Consider the following 17,029-nt stretch of genomic DNA (forward strand, 5'->3'; position numbering starts at 1 on the left):
TTCCGGCATGACCAACTTTTGGTACGATCACGCAGAGCCTGCTCTTTCACCGAACACGCACTTGCTACAGGTTGGATAAGGGCACAGAACAGGAAGGGTTTTGGCTATTACTTGTAGACTTGTTGAAGGCATTGTGAAGAAAGAAAACCCCGAAAACCGCTTAAGACTCCGCTTGTCATACTTCGTCGAAGCCAGAAGTGGTAGTCTTCCCAGAACCCACCCACCGACGGCATGGATTTCCAGGTGCAGTTTCATCTGTAATATACGTACTAAAAACTATATGTTTCCACTCACTTATTGCTGATGGAGAAATGAGTGTTTGAAAACGGCCAGTCAGAAGGAGTATCCTTGAAGTTTTTCAAGGTGCTGTTTACGTGCACATTTTGATTTCTTTAGTGTAATGTTGTGGGAGGCGCATGTGTTGGTTTTATTAGGTTGGAACTAATAGATGAACTGTAGGTGTGCTAGTTGGGCTTGGTTTCGGAGTGCTGACTTAACTTCTTTCTAAGCATTTTTTTACCGTGCCTGTGTGTTTAAACTGGCTGAGTATGCAACGCTCTGATTTTCTGTATTAGTTTCAGTCACGCAAAATGTTTTTTGTACCGCAAGCTATGTTTTAGTATTCAAGAATAGATCTCTGATACATGTTTTAGGCTAAAAATTTATTTTAGAAAGCGTTAGAGATACGCATTGTTTCAGTAAGAATAATCGTTTCAAAGCAGCTGACGTAACAAGAGTTATGTGAGCCTCTCTTATGAGATCGCTGGTAATGGGGAGGATGATGAATTCTCTAGACAACTTCTCTAGATGATGAGTTCCTCTTATTGCTACATAATAACTGTAACCATTTATTTTTGTTGAACTACTGTGTAATGCAAATATTTTTATATTCAGCATGATTTCGCAATAAAAGTACCAGTTTAATAATGCTTCTAGAGCTACATTTAGGGCAACATGGTATTCTTTACTGTGTTTTTGCTGGTAAACATTAACAAATTCCACAAAAAGTACGATGTCGACGCCAGTCTAAGACGTCAAATGTTATTACTTTAAGAATGAGGTCAAAGCACTACTGCTAAAGGTGGAAGACAAGCAATATTAGTGATATTGGTGGACGTGTAAAAATACACGATAATTTCCAACACGAGTGTTTGCACCAGTACTGGTGAGTGGTATGTAGTTCAGCCTCACGTGACCTTGTACGTGACCGTAAGAACCTACACCACAGCCGTCATCATCCACAGTCCCTGCTGCTTCCCGAAATATTCTCGGAAAGGTTCTAGGAGACCTCGTCACATGTAAACTCGTCAGAGTCGTCATAGGTCATTGTTAAGTCGTCATAGGTAAACACGTCCAATGAATATTTATTCAAGTGTCCTTACAGATTCCATTAGGAGTATAGAGTAGGCGGTGTGGCGAGAGCAGCAATTTCAAAAATTAAGAGAGGCAACTTACTATAAACATTACAATTTGGCTACGCATTACAAGAAAATCACGGGGCGCACGGAAATCACCCTAAATTTACAAACAGGTGGCTGCTATAGAGGCAAAGAAATGCAAAAATGTAAAACTAAAAAAATGACACATGCAGCGTCTACGATACGCTCACAATAGTCTCCACAGGAAGTGCTTCTACGGCGAACAAACGAAACCATAAGGATGGCCAGATCGCAAATCGGACGAACCATCGTAGAGAGACAATTAGGCAGCATTACTATAAAGAAATGCTTGTGCATTTGGTAGCAGAATGACGCATGAAGGAACATTAAATCGATTGCTTTGGAAATGTCTTTCAATATTAATGTTGCTCTGGGCAGTGGGTAGAGTTGAAAGCTTCGGTGCAGCCATATATACGTTAAAACAGCGGAGATAGTTTAATTGATTAGATATGCGGGTGGGCACTTTCCTGAGTGATGGAGAAAGATAAGGAGAGTTAACACATTTGTGCAGTATGCAAACAATAGCAACAGAACGAGGGGTGTCCAAGAGTTCAAAGGTTGTAAAACTTTTTATTTGTGTGACGAAAAGCTGCCGGATATAGTTTTGACAATTGAATCACGCAAACTGGTTTTGTATGGCTTCAATATAATCATTTATGTATTTCAGATGAGGAGACAAGATTGATGATCCGAACCCTAATTTCCATATTCGAGGGCAAGTCGTCGTAGTGCATTGTACTAATGAGTCTTGTACCTTGTGGCAACTAGACCCTTGCGCACTTCGTCACGACATATATATATATATATATATATATATATATATATATATATATATATATATATATATATAGCCTTTTCACCCATTCTGCTGGGCCAGTTTGAGTAGAAATCATACAACAATTCGGCGACTTTCTTTCTCATGGAAAAAAAAACTTTGTTACGCTGCTTGTGCATTGAATGAACATAATGCCTCCTTGATCGCTTTAAAAACAAACATCACCCGTGAGCACTTTACCTCCGCTCACCACGTAAGCTCACTTCATTATATTGACCATAATAATTTCGTTACTGTATTTCCAGTCTTGTGTGATATGTTTCTTACTTTTATTATTATGCCTGAGGGCACTCGATTAGGAAATAGTTGTGATTTTGTTTCCCGTTTTTCCCGTTTTTCAGTCTTACTAAACGAAGTAACGGTGCTAGATTGCGTGACTTTTGCAATAACGCTACTTCATGTTTAGTGTGTTATTTTGATTGTTTGTTTTCGTCTTTAAGATTTTAGAGACCACTGACACATGTCAGCTTTTACTGTGATCAAGAACAGGAAGAAATATGGTTTCTTTTATTTGTTATTACAATGCTGTACGTTCGTACTCATATCGCGTTTACACGCGTGCCGTTCCTGAAATAGTTATTTTTCTGCAGTACAAGACATTTTTTCTACCCGCGTTGGAGTCCTCAGCAGAAATCACGTATGCAATTTTTAATACACTTTATTACGAATATATGCCATTTATTACCACTAGATACTAAACTCGTAAAAAAATTCAATGGGCTTACAAAATATTTTACTTGCGTAATCAACACGTATAGTTTTCTGTAGTTGCTTAATTTTTATAACACGCTTTGCTGCGACTAGCCTTGTTGTGCAATCCAGTAACGGATTTCTGTAGTAGACTGCTCAATAGCCTTTGTCGATTGGTCCAAAAACATTTATATTCCGAAAACAACTTTAATAAACGTGCCTTACATAGAACAATGACAGAATTTATTTTTAGAAATGTTTTTAAAGAAGTCCTCGTCCTGTTGCCAGTCAACAGTTACAAGGCTGTGGCCATATGCTCCCCGATGCACCAATCAACTTTCGTCACGCTGGAGTTGTACATGCGCCATGTTCTAGGTAGTGTTTTCACACTTTTATGTTAAGTAAAATAAAACACTAACTTCAAAACAGAAAAATATTACTTTGTGAAAATTCAGAATTGCCCTTAAATTGGCGAAACTTAGGCTACCATAAAAGAAAACAGAAAACACTGCCATTTTTATGAATGAATGAAGAAATGTGTACATGGGTCGCTACGAAAAGGGCAATCAATATGTAAGGCGGCAGTGGATGAAAAGAGGGATATAAGTCTGAACATTTTGCGGAATGCTTTCTGGTTTAGTGGTTGTGCACTTGTGAAACTTGAGCTTTGTGTGTGAAGCCCCAGTCATCATTTCTAAAACAAAAAAATTCCCCGTAAAGCGGTTGGTCGACTGAAACGATTTCGTAAGAGCTCTGGAAACAGCAGCGTACTTGAAACCGGGCTTCAATTGTGGTAAAACTGTTACTTGAAAACTGCGAAAAAGGGAGACCATACACGAAACCCTCATAAAACAGGAGGAGCACGATAGTTTTTGTTTATTTAAAAACCAAGGATCTCTATACGGTTAGGTCGTTCATAGATGCGTTTTCATATTGGAGGAAACATCTATGCATGAGTTTGTTTTTCGTTTGCAATGTTGGCCTTTGGAGGGTTGACGATCATTTCGACGCTGTTCATTGACAACACGTCACAATTGTAGCGAAGGGTTTGAAGCACAATTTGACAGTGTCGATGTCAGAAAGCTTTCCCGCATCCGATAACTGGTTTTAGAAAGGGATAGCAAAGTGTTTTCTTTTTAAGGTTCCTCTCTTTTCAATATTCTCTGCAGGTGTTCGCCATATACATAATCGTAATATTATGGATTTGTTACAGACCATCACACGCCCCCTCATCAATTTGCAATGACCTTCAAGACGTACGTAATAACAATATTACATTCTTTCCAGCATCATTTATTTTTTTTAAGAATTTACTACTCTCAAGTACTTTGGACACAAAGCTCTATTGGTGGTTTAAAATCCTGAGGCAAAACTGCTTAGTTTCATGATTGGTGTTTACTCTGTCATTAACAAGCAGTAATGCACTTTATATGATGCAAAAATCGCTCATTACCTGGTTTATTTTGAAAATGCTTCTGATATACATTTCTGCGTTGCAGTGGCATCTGGCTTGTTTAATTCAGCTTTGCTACGCTCTATATTACGCCATCACCGGGCTTGTTTAAGACAGCTCCTCAAGGCTCTGTAAAAGCCATTTGCTTTATTGCAGCGAGGCTGAATGAGAGCAAGTCGGATTTGTCGGTTTTTTTAATCCCTAGGAGGGCCCCGTGTTGTCGACGAGTGGTACTGATGGATTTGATTGAATATGGGGTTTAATGCGCTCACGGAAATTAGGCGACGAGGCGCGTCGTAGTGGATGGCTCTATGATCATTTGGACCACCTGGGGTTTTTTGCGTACCCCGAAATCTCATACACGCGTGCTTTTTTGCTTCCCCCTCCATCAGGAAAGCGGCCGCTGCGTCCGGAAATGAAACTCGCCTCCTCGTGATCAGCCGAACAACACCTTCGGCACTGATCCACCACGGCGGGTTCGAGTGGAACTGGTGACTAGATTGATACTGTAATTGAGTTTGCGGTGCTATGGGCGCTCAATGGCTGAACGTTAGTGGTACCGATTCCATCTGCCATTTTGTTCTAACAGCATTCAAAAGTAGCGCGGGCATGATTTGTTCGTTTTTTGAATGGACGTCGTACTTTCGACTTCCGGCGGTAGAGCAAACTAACCACCCTCATCATCAACAGCGTGCTCAGGCCCAATGCAAGACGAAGGCCTCTCTCGTTGACTTCCGACACCTCCTGTCCGGACCGGTTCCAGTCCACTGCTGATCACAGAGCTTTCGTATGTCACCTGTGCATCGTATTATCGGCCCTCCTCTTCTTCTGCGTCTATCTCTTGGTACCCACTCTGTTACCCTAATTGTCCACACGAGGTCGGTGACCACACGGTCAGCCCAAGTCCACTTCTTTTTTTTCTGCAAAGCAGTATATGTCTAATCCCCCCCCCCCCCACCGCAGGTTTACTTCCGGTGTCATCTATTTACTGGGCGCCGCTCCGCGGCTCCTCACCACCGCTGACATCTCTTTCTTGACTATTTTCCCCCTCGCCACCACCGATGACCTTTTGGCAAGTTGCGCAGACGGCAGGTAACTATGGTAAGGCGGTTATCATTAGAATGCGCCAAATAAACAAAAGCAGGGATGGGCGAAAAATTGCACTCAAGAATACTACATTCCCTAACATAAAATGTGTGCACAGCGCGAGCTCTATTCTTCCCGGTCACGGAGCATTTCTGCTGCGTCTCAGGAAGTGCTCGCGTGATCATCGACCGTACGCCGGCATGTGCTTTTCTTAAGCTGCTAGCAGTGCGCCACCGCCTGCCAGCCAGCATGTTCCAAATCGTGTTGGAACCTACCGCGCAAATGCCACGTGGTTTAAATTAGCCGAGGATGGAGGAACACCGTCTGGGGAAACATTCAGGGGGAAGGTGCTCAGAGGTGGCGCCGCATGAGACAGGTGTGAGGGAAAGGCAGTGACAGAGATTACATCGTCGCTGCATGTGTCGCACTCCAGCTCACCTGCGGTGCTCCTGCGGTGCTCCCTGACTCGGTTAAGCGGACATAGACACCGCTACCGCGAATCCCATGTGACAGCTTCCAAGGGCTGCCCCTAAAACTACCGAAACCCGCCACCGCCGTTTCCGCTCAAATTTTACTTCGCCACGTAGCTGCAAATCCTTCCCGGCTGAAGAGAAACTTTCCCAATTGGAACACCGGTGTGAGCCCATATTTCTTTTTCAGGTTAGAAGGCCTTCCAAGCAATATTCTTACCGGTGCCTTTCACGCCTAAGTATGCGCCATCACCAGTTCCTTCCTACTGTGTGCGCGGTTTGCGGGTGGAAAACGTGGGGCGTGGAAAAACAGATAGGCTTCATGCCACTTCCGATGAAAAGCCGGTTGTAGTGGTGAGAGATGTCGATATTACTTCGCTCAGTGCGCGTAGTCGGCTGTACTCTTTAATCGAGTGCTTCGGATGGGGGTTGATGCGTTACGCAGACATATTACATAGGCAGTAAGATGCCTACGACGGGGAAGGGAACTGGGCCGCCATATGTTTGCATGCGAGAATGGAGCTCAAGGGCTTCCAGGTTTTGAATCATTATTACACGAATACATACCGTTTGTTTGGAGGGAGGAGAGCACGAATTGAAGCGTTGGCCTGAATACAAGTGCGAACGGGATCAAAAACAAAGAAAAGCCGCGGGCGCCGCCGTTACCGTCCAAAGTTCATTTCGTCGAGTAGCGGTGAATCCCTCTCGGATGAACAGCAACTTGCCCGCTTGCAACGCCAGCGTGAGCCACTATCACTTCTTCCGAGGGCTTTTAGGACGTATTTTCGACCGCGTCTGTAATTTCTAAGCGCGCTCACAGAAAGGTCGCCGGGTTATGCGTGCGCAGGTTTGTAGTAGAAAAGAGTGGGAGAGGGGGAGGCGTGGGCATGCACGCGCAGCTATAGGTTTCATGCCCGTACTGATGGTTGGTATGTTTGTTGTGCTGGGGCGATGGTTAAACAGGGATTTAAACTGTCAGATGGAACCTATCCGAAGCCCATAGTGCTAGAGCGGATTAGGTTTGTGTGTAAAACAAAACAACAACATGCTTAGAATTCGGGTGGTGGAGACAGGCAGCTTTATGTTTGCTGCAAGAACAAAGCTTTATCCTTCATTGGTTCATTCAGCTAATAAAAAGTTTCCTCCACCGGAAGTGGCTAGGAAGTGTGCTTCTCCGCCAATTAGAACATCATGTTTTGTTTCGTGCACTCCGTGGACTGCGTCCAGCTTTGCAGTTCATCCTTCTTCACAGAGGGGATGATCACTAATTATTTTACTTGAACTATATCATGTACTCGATTGTGTTTCATGGTGTCAGAGATAACATTATTCTTTTCATGGCCAATTGTGTTAAGTCTCAGCTGACTATTTCAGCTGCGCATTTTGTTTTGATGATATAGGCAGCCTACTCTTCATTATTTGGAAATGCTTCCGGAGTATTCCGAAGCCTATACCTTTTCTGCACTAGATTTCTCTCTCGTGGTTGGGGTAAGCACTAAACAACTTTTTGAGGTGGTTTTGTTCTGTTGTAGTTTATCTAGCACTTCGTTTCCTAAGCTGTAGTTGGCGCTTACGGCATGCTTATTACTGATTACTTTGTATTTATTCATACTTATTTTTATTCCTACGTCCAATCTTTCCAATTGTAGTTCCTCAAGCATTATTTGCAATTGATCGCTGTCTCACTGCGCAATGCATGTCGTTGGGAAACCTGAAATGACTCAAGTATTCTCTCTTTATCCTTAATCTTGTTTTCCCAGTCAAGCTTTCTGAATTCGCCACCTAACACATGCGGTGAACACTTTTGGGGATGTAGAATCTCCCAATCTTACCCCCTTCCAAACAGGAAATTTATCGCTTTGCTCATGAAGTATCATCCTGCGCGTACATCTCTTCTTTATGTCGCCTAGAAGTCTTAAGTAGGTCTCTACTATTCCCTGTTATAATGCTAATAATACTACTTCGCGTTGTACTGAGTCTAACGCTTTCTCATAGTCTATTAATACAATGTAAAGGGGTTAGTGTATTAAGCCGATTTTTCTATATCTTGAATGATAACATGTATGTGATCTATTATTGACGACCGCTTTATATATCAAGCCTGCTCTTTGGGTTGTTGGAAAGTCAGGCTGTCTCCAATAACTATAACTTTGTTAAACAGCTTGTAAACAATTGACAGGAGGCTGAGCAGTCTGTAATTTTTCTGCTTCTTGATATCTCCATTTTTAAGAATCATATTATTTTGTGTTTTTACAGGCTATGGAAACTTATTGAGTCAGCAGGAATTCTGAAAATATTGCGGAAAGTTTTTTTAGTACTACATCTCCTCTCTTCTTAAATATACCCAAGAGTATGCTTTTTTCGCCTACAGCGTTTGCTCTTTTTACCTCCATGGTAGCATTTCGTACTTCCCCTTTAGTAGCTAGTTCGATATTACAACTTAAGCTTGTACTCTCACTACATTGTCTGATGTAACGTCTCTGGCATACGGTCTGGTGAAATTGTACTGCTAACTTTATTGCCTCCTGCGGGTTGCGCATAATGTTTCGCTGCTCGTCTTTGAGTGCAGATAATCTGTCTTTAACGACGGCTAGCTTTCGCTTAGTTGCGTTTAGGGTTACCCATATTCGCAACGTTTCTTCGATCACTGCCAATTTTTAGCACAAATGTCTATTTGTTTTACCTCTGTTAATCAATTTAGACAGCACCGCTAACCCAGTTTAGTCCACAGCACTGGCACATTGACGTTCGTATGATTGGCGAGTAGTTATTTCAATGTGCTGTTAGGTTTTCCCATTTGTTTTATAAATGCTGAGTCACGTACACATTTTGCAGGTTTAGCCTCTGGTATCAGGTTTAGCCTCTAAGGTATCAGGGATGATGGTTACTTCCGGATCAGGCACAAGCCTACTTTCGGGAAAAAGTAATTTCAAGCGTTCTGTGGACCAAAAGAAGCCTAATATAAGATCAGTATGAAAAGGTTCTCCAATGCCCACCCAGATGAAGCTTAGCGGAGGGCAAAGAGCCGGCGTGAGTATGAACCTTTGTTGGTGATTGAGCATGGTTCATCAGGATATTCTCGATTTACACACCGGTGGACTCTGGTGTGAGCATGGAGGATTATATTCCGCGGAACGTCTGAGCTTTAGCGGAATCTAGCAATGTCACTGAACAAAGGTTTAACAAGTGATATATGAGAAAAATGGGCCTATTGAGTCTATGGAAACAAAGGGTAGACAAATACACAATGGAAGAGCACAAAATCTTTGCTGTGTCGCAAGCTTCATGGGCTTGGTTTCTGGCTCACGCCATGGATGGCGTGCTCCCTGAGCCCTACGCGCATACCTTGATCGCAAACGAATGGATAAATCCTGCCATCCAGTACACATATCAAGGCGACAGGCTTCGTATTTTTAGGGAAAGTAATACGCTCATAAAACACAGCGTGCGTTGTATTTCGTTTGCTCAAGTTATCTATGAATCGAAATGCTAATTTTAGGGTCATTTTTATTTAAAGAACAAAAATCTGCATTGCATCAGGTTTTTTCCCATTCATTTTACAAGACGTTTCTTTCGAAGTTAGGCGAAGGTTTTTTTATGTTTCGCGTCATCAGAGACGCTGAAATGCTATGAGCTATTACCCTATCTTTAGGGTTTGCCTGGAACGTGCGTGTATTGTAAGAGGTGTGCTCGCACCACGCCAAGAGTCGGGTGATTCTGGACTGTGCCAGCAAGCGGTCGATGATTGTGGCACCACCAGGCCAAGGAGCACTTACCAGCCCGTCAGGGTCCGTCTGCGCGTTTACGGATTTGCTGATGGAGCAATGAACAACACACCTCCAAAATGTGGACTTCGGTATAAAATTAGAGTTCAAAAAACAAATAAACCAATTTGAAAAAAGTAATAAACATGCGGTGTCGAGATCCGAACTTGCGGATGGCGAAACAAGCCCCAAACTATTCAGCGACAAGCAAGCGCTAACACGACTGAAAATATAAAGTATATATTGCGTAGCGTGTTTACATTTTTATTAGGTTCTTTCAATAAAAGCCACTTAGAAAACCAATTCTTGAATACTGCTCATGCAGTAGGCGTCCCCTAAATTTTCACAAATATCTCAACTCTAGCGACGGGATTCCTTGGGCCAGTGGTTCTCAAATGGGGGCTCGCGGGCCGCAGGATGTCCACGAGGGCAATTCAGGGGACCACGACGCCTCCTCCAAAACGTTTCCCCTCGCCATTCGTTCCTCAATTTTGCGAAAACTGGCGGCAATGCAAAAATGTGACTTTGCCGCGTGACACGCACGTGTACTCTCTCCGTGTAGCACACACTTTAGCATCTGATTTTTGCACCACACACCAGCTTCAATCGGTATATATGGGAATCACTAAGCTTTAATTCCGAATTGTTTCGGCGTCTTATCTGGCGTAGCCCTAAGCTAGCACATCAGGATGGCTACGTTCCATTTTGTCACCCTTCGAAAGACGCCCCTCCGTTTTCTTTCGCCCAACTCACGGCCGGGCTACAGCGGCCACGGCCGCACCGCTCTAACCAGGCCATGGCCGATGCTGCTGCGGTGTTGGGAACGCCGCGCGAATTCCGGGTAACGGCTGGCAGAATGTCGGGTTTACTGTTTCTATAGCAACGCGTGTGAATTCATGTGACATCGCTTGGGCAATTGTTGTGGGTGTCGTTTAAAGCTTTGCGTTCCAACCACCTTCACCGGGTGGATTGAAGCCTTTTTTGTTTTCGAACACTTTTGCGGTATTCTACCTTCAAATGCTTCGCAAAAACTAAAAGAAACATTTTGGTGTCCTCCGCACAACTGGTTTAAAATACATAATGGTAAAGGGATCGTTTGTTTGTCGTTTTTAAAACGTAAACAAAATACTTTTCTGGAAGAAATACTTTATTTCGTATTTTTCAAAACGTGTTATCACGAGTACGCAATCATAAAGCTAAATGAGCGGAAACAAACGCACTTACCTGAAAGTCTACTATGCGAGCAGCGTAATTATCTGTTCGCGCCTTAATTACATGGGTCGTGGTTTCCCACTCATAGTTTAGGGTTCCAGTGTTATATTCTTTTAAATAATTTGCAGAAGCCAACTGAAAAAGAATTCGGCAAATACTTTGACTAGCCAGTATTTTGAAAGAACAAAATGAGTCAATATGCCATATTCTTCCTAGACTTAAATTGCATATGAGTGCTCCGTTGAATGCAAGTTGCCAGATGAATTCTCTGGATGTCTCCAGCAGTTAGTATACCCCGACAGCATATCGTTTTAAATGCTCAAATACTTCGAAATCTGACTAATTACAAAATCAATTTGAAAAAAAGCTGCCCTCAGTTTTTATTGGCAGCTTTATTTTCAGTCAACTCCCCGCCAGCCGTTACACGATTAGGACTTAATATTGTTGGGACATCTTACATGGGTAACACGAACAACAGATACAGTCAGCTGTACTGGGCACCTTGATAGCGAAAATAAAATGTGCTCTCTTACCAATCGTTAAATTACAAGCTAAGGGTTAAAATTCTTCTCAAATTGCATTCCGTTTCTTCGTAGCTCTCCTCTACATGCAATGTGTTTTGGAAGTTTTACATATTCGCCCTATTTCATTACTTAGTATTCCGTTTAAACTAATTGAACAAGTATTCTTTGTGTATTGAGCATGTATTGGTATTAAACATTTTGTCGAGTTTCTTGAATTTAATTTCTACTGTTCTGTATCACAATATGGCTTCAGAAAAATGGATTCTTGTGAAACACAGCTTGTATTTTTCACCCATGAACTGCGTACGTTTCTTGACCAGTCCTCTTTCACCGATTGCATTTTTCTTTATGTTTCCAAAGCATTTGATAAAGTGTGTCCCAAATTATACTTGTTTAAACTGCATCAGCTTCTTATGATTCCAAACATTTATCTTCGCTTAAGTTTTTTCTTATTAACCGTTCGCAATTTGCATCCGCTAATAATTTTCACTCTGAGCTAACACGAGTCCACTCCGGTGTGCTGCAAGTCTCAGTGCTGGGTCCTCTTCTTTTTCTTATCGACGTTACGTGCTTGCCAGCATGCGTTTCTTCTAACATTAATTTATTCGCCGACGACTGTGTTGTGTACCAACAAAGAACGTGTGACAATGACAGAAACGCCTTGCAATCTGATCTTAAAAGCTATCTCGTCGTGGTGCGAAACTTGGCTCATGGAACCTAACTCTAACAAATATAAGCACTTACATGTCGCCAGAATAGCTCACCATTTACCTACATACTTTATTATTAACTCCCGTTCAGATCATGTGTCATTTTACAAATACCGTGATGTTAACATTTCAGCTGATTTAACATGAACCAATGACACCGAGTATGTAATTGCAAAAGCTAAGCGCACGTTAGGATACCTCCGACGCAATTTTTCAAAGGCCCCTTCTAGACCTAAATTACCAATGTAAAAAAACTAGGTTGTGTTAAACTTGAGTACGTCGTATCAGTGTGGCTTCGAAGTATAGTTACTTTAACACAATCGCTAGAAATGGTACAAAATAATTCTTTTCGTTACATTCTATAAAATTATAATCGCACTGCTAGCATCACTTTGATGAAAAGTAGCCTTCAACTGCCAACTTTATCTTGCCGCCTGAAAGTTTTGAGTGTCTGTTTGTTTCATAAAAATTTTGATCACCCACACGTACGACATCAGCTTATTTAGCCTCCCCATTTTATCTCGTCTCATCTGGATCATGCTAGTAGAGATAGAATACCATCGTGAAGAACCAATGCACTTTTTCAGTCCTTTATACCCAGAACTTCTGTTGAATGAAACCACCTTCCTTTATCAGCAGCTGCATTGTTGATCATAAGTAATTCAAATATGCTATAGCTAATATTGTGTAAATATAGGTTCTTTTGTTGTCCTTTCCCTTCATTGCGAATTAGCTAACATTTTATATTAAGAAGTCAATTTGTCATTTCTCTACTTGGCTTAATATGCGTCAGCTGTAATTGTATGTTTAAAAGCTATTTTTGTAACTTTTTAATGCCATTTACTCCTTTTGTCGTCACTGTATTGTATCTAAACCACTCCCCCTCCAATGCCTTATGGGTTTGACGGTGATGTAAATAAATAAATATAAAAAAATTACCATGTTTGTATTTAGTGGTACAAGCCAAAAGAGTGCCAGAACTTTGGGTAACATACTACAGAATATTTGTAATGCTACAGAACCGGGATTGCATAAAAATATATTTTTATACCACAATGTTAGACCACTTAGATAAGACTTCAAGGAGTAGAAAATCACTGTCGTCAGAGTTGTGAGACTTACTACTTAGGGTAACTATTTCTAAGCAATTGGCTGAGGCCATCTTTCAGACCGTTATTTCTTCTTGAGACCATTTGGACCCTTTTATTTTTATAAAAGGGCGTGCATGGTGGCATCTGGGAACTGTCCTTCATTTGTGAGCAATGTCTGGGTTGAGTGGGCAAAGCTGGCCTTGCTTTTTTTAACGAAGCCCGCTTATCTGTCTGCAGAAAAACCAACGAAGTGCCTAAAAGTGTGGACCGAAATTAGCTGCGCAATGATGGCTATGTTGCCATCGTAGCTGCAAGAAGAAGCACGCATCCCCACTTGCTTCTTCGCTGTTGCAATCAGTTGTGTTTTGGGTGCCTCCGCCTGAACGTGTTGTAAAACAGGGTGCGCAGCAAAGCAGGGCTGCCACAAAAAGGCATTTACGTACATTAGGCCAAGCTTCCTGGTTGTGAGGACCAGAAAGGAGATGCATAAGCACGCCTATGAAAGTCGCAGTACATTTCGTTACTTCTTCTGAATCAATGTAGTGTAATGTGCTTGCCCGTTACATATATAAACTACAGAGGTTCAACGGCAATGTTATTGTTTGTCTGCTCTGGTTCTGGCGTGAAGGCCACTTATGGCCTACCTTAAAACCAAAGCGCGCAGACCGAAATTTTGGGGGAGATAATTCGAGGAAACGGGTCATATTCTTGTACGGTGTGCATTGTGTTTACTGCTGCAATCACGCGGCTCCGAATGGTTCCGAAAGCCGGCCATTATTGTGCATACAGTGTAAAGGCTTCCATGTACCAAATAAAGCATTTCCCACTCACAGGTAAACATAAAACTACAACAATGCACCGAAAAATTGCTTTTGAACCGTAGGCGTATATCAATGTGCCAAAAAAAATCATGACTGCGGGAATGTGGAAGATGGGGAGTCTTTCCTCCAGAGTTGCTCGAACAGCTGAGGTGTGAGCCAGTGTGGTAGCTATCATCAAAGTGGACTGGTCTGCAGTTTTTCTAGTTTGCAGGTGGTGGGGCAATTTTAAGATGGTGTAGCTGGTATTTCGCGCCTTTCTTCTTACTTTTTGTTCGGTGTTCGTAATAACAACGTATAGAAGTCTCTTGATTCCCCGGCTAGATTTGTGGCCACTGGGCGGCTCTATTTGTATGTAGGAGGTACAGTTGAAAGCACTCAGTCAGAGTGGCGTTTATATCATTCCTATTATTGTAGTGCCAGTTAGTGGTGGATTCATCCGGCTAAAGAACTCGAGAGGTGTGCAAGCGGCAATTCTATTCTTTTTTCAGTAAGTACCCAATTTCGCCAAAAAGCCGTTACAGGAGGAGGTTACAGCCTAGAAAAAACTGAATTCACACACCAAACTCACGAATCCTGCAGCCGGTTCCAATGCCTAATGGTAACCACAAAAAGAAATTGTAAAACATGGGTGTAATTGCACGGTACCTTTCACTTTGTGTCGGCGGTCATTACGACTAGATATAAGTAACTGCGTTCATTTATATTAGTTGTTACACAAAATTTCAATGTACTCTATAAGTACCGAAAAGAAAACAATGCCAGCATCCTCAGTTTGTGGATGATGCGAGTCGCGGCGTACGGGGAGCCGAAATGACATCCGAGTAGCGCCCCGAATGACAACCGATTTGCATCCCTACCGTCGTTTGATTTGAGCCGTGAGTTGCACCTTTAATATTTTCTAAATGATAGAGCAACTGGCGGCTCCAATGGAATTTTTCTTAATTTTTGCTTGATGGTGGTGTGTGCACGGATAGACGCGGATGGACATTGGGAGCTCCTAAGGTACTGCGCACCGTTACGGGCGAGGGAGTAAGCCGTTTGACTCTCTAGTACAAAGCCACGGCCTTAGCTCAATGGTAAGACGACTGAAGCTAACTCTGTCTGGTGTACCAGACACATGCTCGAATGCTACCGGTGCCTCTATGATTTTTTGCGATTGTAAATGCTATGCGCACGGATGCGGACGGCCATTGTGCGGTACTAAGTTACTCATCCCTAAAACTCCGAATGCCCTTTTTTTCAGCGCAAAGAAAGCGATTCACTGCCTAAGCTGGTGTTCATAGCATAAAATATGCCTATCCACTTGTACGACCTTAACACAAAGCGTGTAGCGCTTTTCGAGTTTTATTTTCGGCTAGCAATCGACCTGGCCCACACCGGGCCAGGATCACACCGGGCATGAGCAGTTTTCATCATCAAAGCCATCATCGTATTTTAATCGAAGCCGTTTCACGCAATGCCATTTTATAGAAACTGCGGGGCCCGTTTAATTGAACTGTGAACGCTTCCCATCGGTGCACCAAAATTTTTGACATGATGTTTCCTGCCATCTTGCGGCTACTTTTAAACCATGGCTTCATTCTCCTCCACGTTATCAGTGCAAAACGTTTGCAACGGTCCCCTCAATAATAGCCACGCGTGGCGTCCTGAAAATACGACTTAGCTCAGCAAACGAACGAAGATTCTAGAGAAGTATACGATAGATTGGGTTCATTAAAACGAGATTAGTTGTTTAAGTATAGTAGTGTAAATATAGGTGGGCGAGAATGTCCAGATAAATACAATTACAATTACATAAAAATACAATTCCTGAATACAAGCGCACATCGAGGCAACGCACATTCGAGCACGTTACATGAATCTGTATGGTCGTATTTTTAATGCGTTTTGACTCCACTGGCCAAGCTTGCTCAACCGTTACCACTGTACTCTAGATGTCTTTTATGTTTTTAGTTGCAGTTTTTATTTCATGAGAAGGCCGCAGCAAATGATGGGATGGTTGAGGTTGTGAGGGAAGGGATATATAGAGTAGGAACAGTTGCAGTCCTCAGTGGCACTTAATAGTTTCGCAGTGTAACAGACTAGGGAGAAACACGCTAGGTAACCTGTGCCAGACCATTAATACATGCAAAGCTAGCGAGCTTTTAAAGAAACTCAAGTCAGTCTATGTTGTTTGATATTTTAGGCAAGGGAACCTGTGTGTGACTTGACAGAGCAGCGTTCTTGGTTTGTCGTAGTATACGCAAGGCCAAATGAGATGGTTTATATCATCTTTGACATCAAGATTGAATAAGCGAGTGCTCCCGTCATTGAGATCCAGAGCTTCATGCCTGAATACATGGTGAATGGACGCAGCATCAGGACCAAGCATCGTTATGAAAACGGGAGCTACTCTTTATGATTTGGAGGCATTGAAGGGGTAACATGTCGGAGACGCCATACGATATTCATGTTACTTGCCGTCTTACGTTGCAGCGGGCTAAATGCCGTGGGCGTGGGCGGGGTGGGCAAGGAGGAGTTCGTTGGAGTGGAACGAGTGACCCTCCACTGTGCTGCTTCGTGCGCGACCCGATTCGCAATGTTCGCATCCTCATGGCCTGGAGTACAGTGGATACGAGCTTACACAACCTGTCCTTTCATCGGTCAAATTTGCAGCAGAATAGAGTTATCTACTCCGTAGCAGGAGAAGGGCTTTCCCATTTTTTGTACAGCCTGAATGAATCCGTGATGACATGCCCATCTTTAGGGGGAGCTCTTATTGGAGGAATACATATTCGATAAACAGTCGCCCAGTTAGCCCAATTGGTAAGGCATTCGAGATCTAATCGAAAGGCGTGGGTTCGGTCCCCACTCTGGGCGCGAATTTTTCTTTCTTTCTTTCTCACGTAATTAATAATAATAAATAATAATGTAACGTCACTAACGGTAAAATAT

The sequence above is a fragment of the Haemaphysalis longicornis genome, unplaced genomic scaffold (assembly GCF_048455015.1).
Source record: "Haemaphysalis longicornis isolate Haplotype H1 unplaced genomic scaffold, Haemaphysalis longicornis Haplotype H1 scaffold_5, whole genome shotgun sequence".
NCBI lineage: Eukaryota > Metazoa > Arthropoda > Arachnida > Ixodida > Ixodidae > Haemaphysalis > Haemaphysalis longicornis.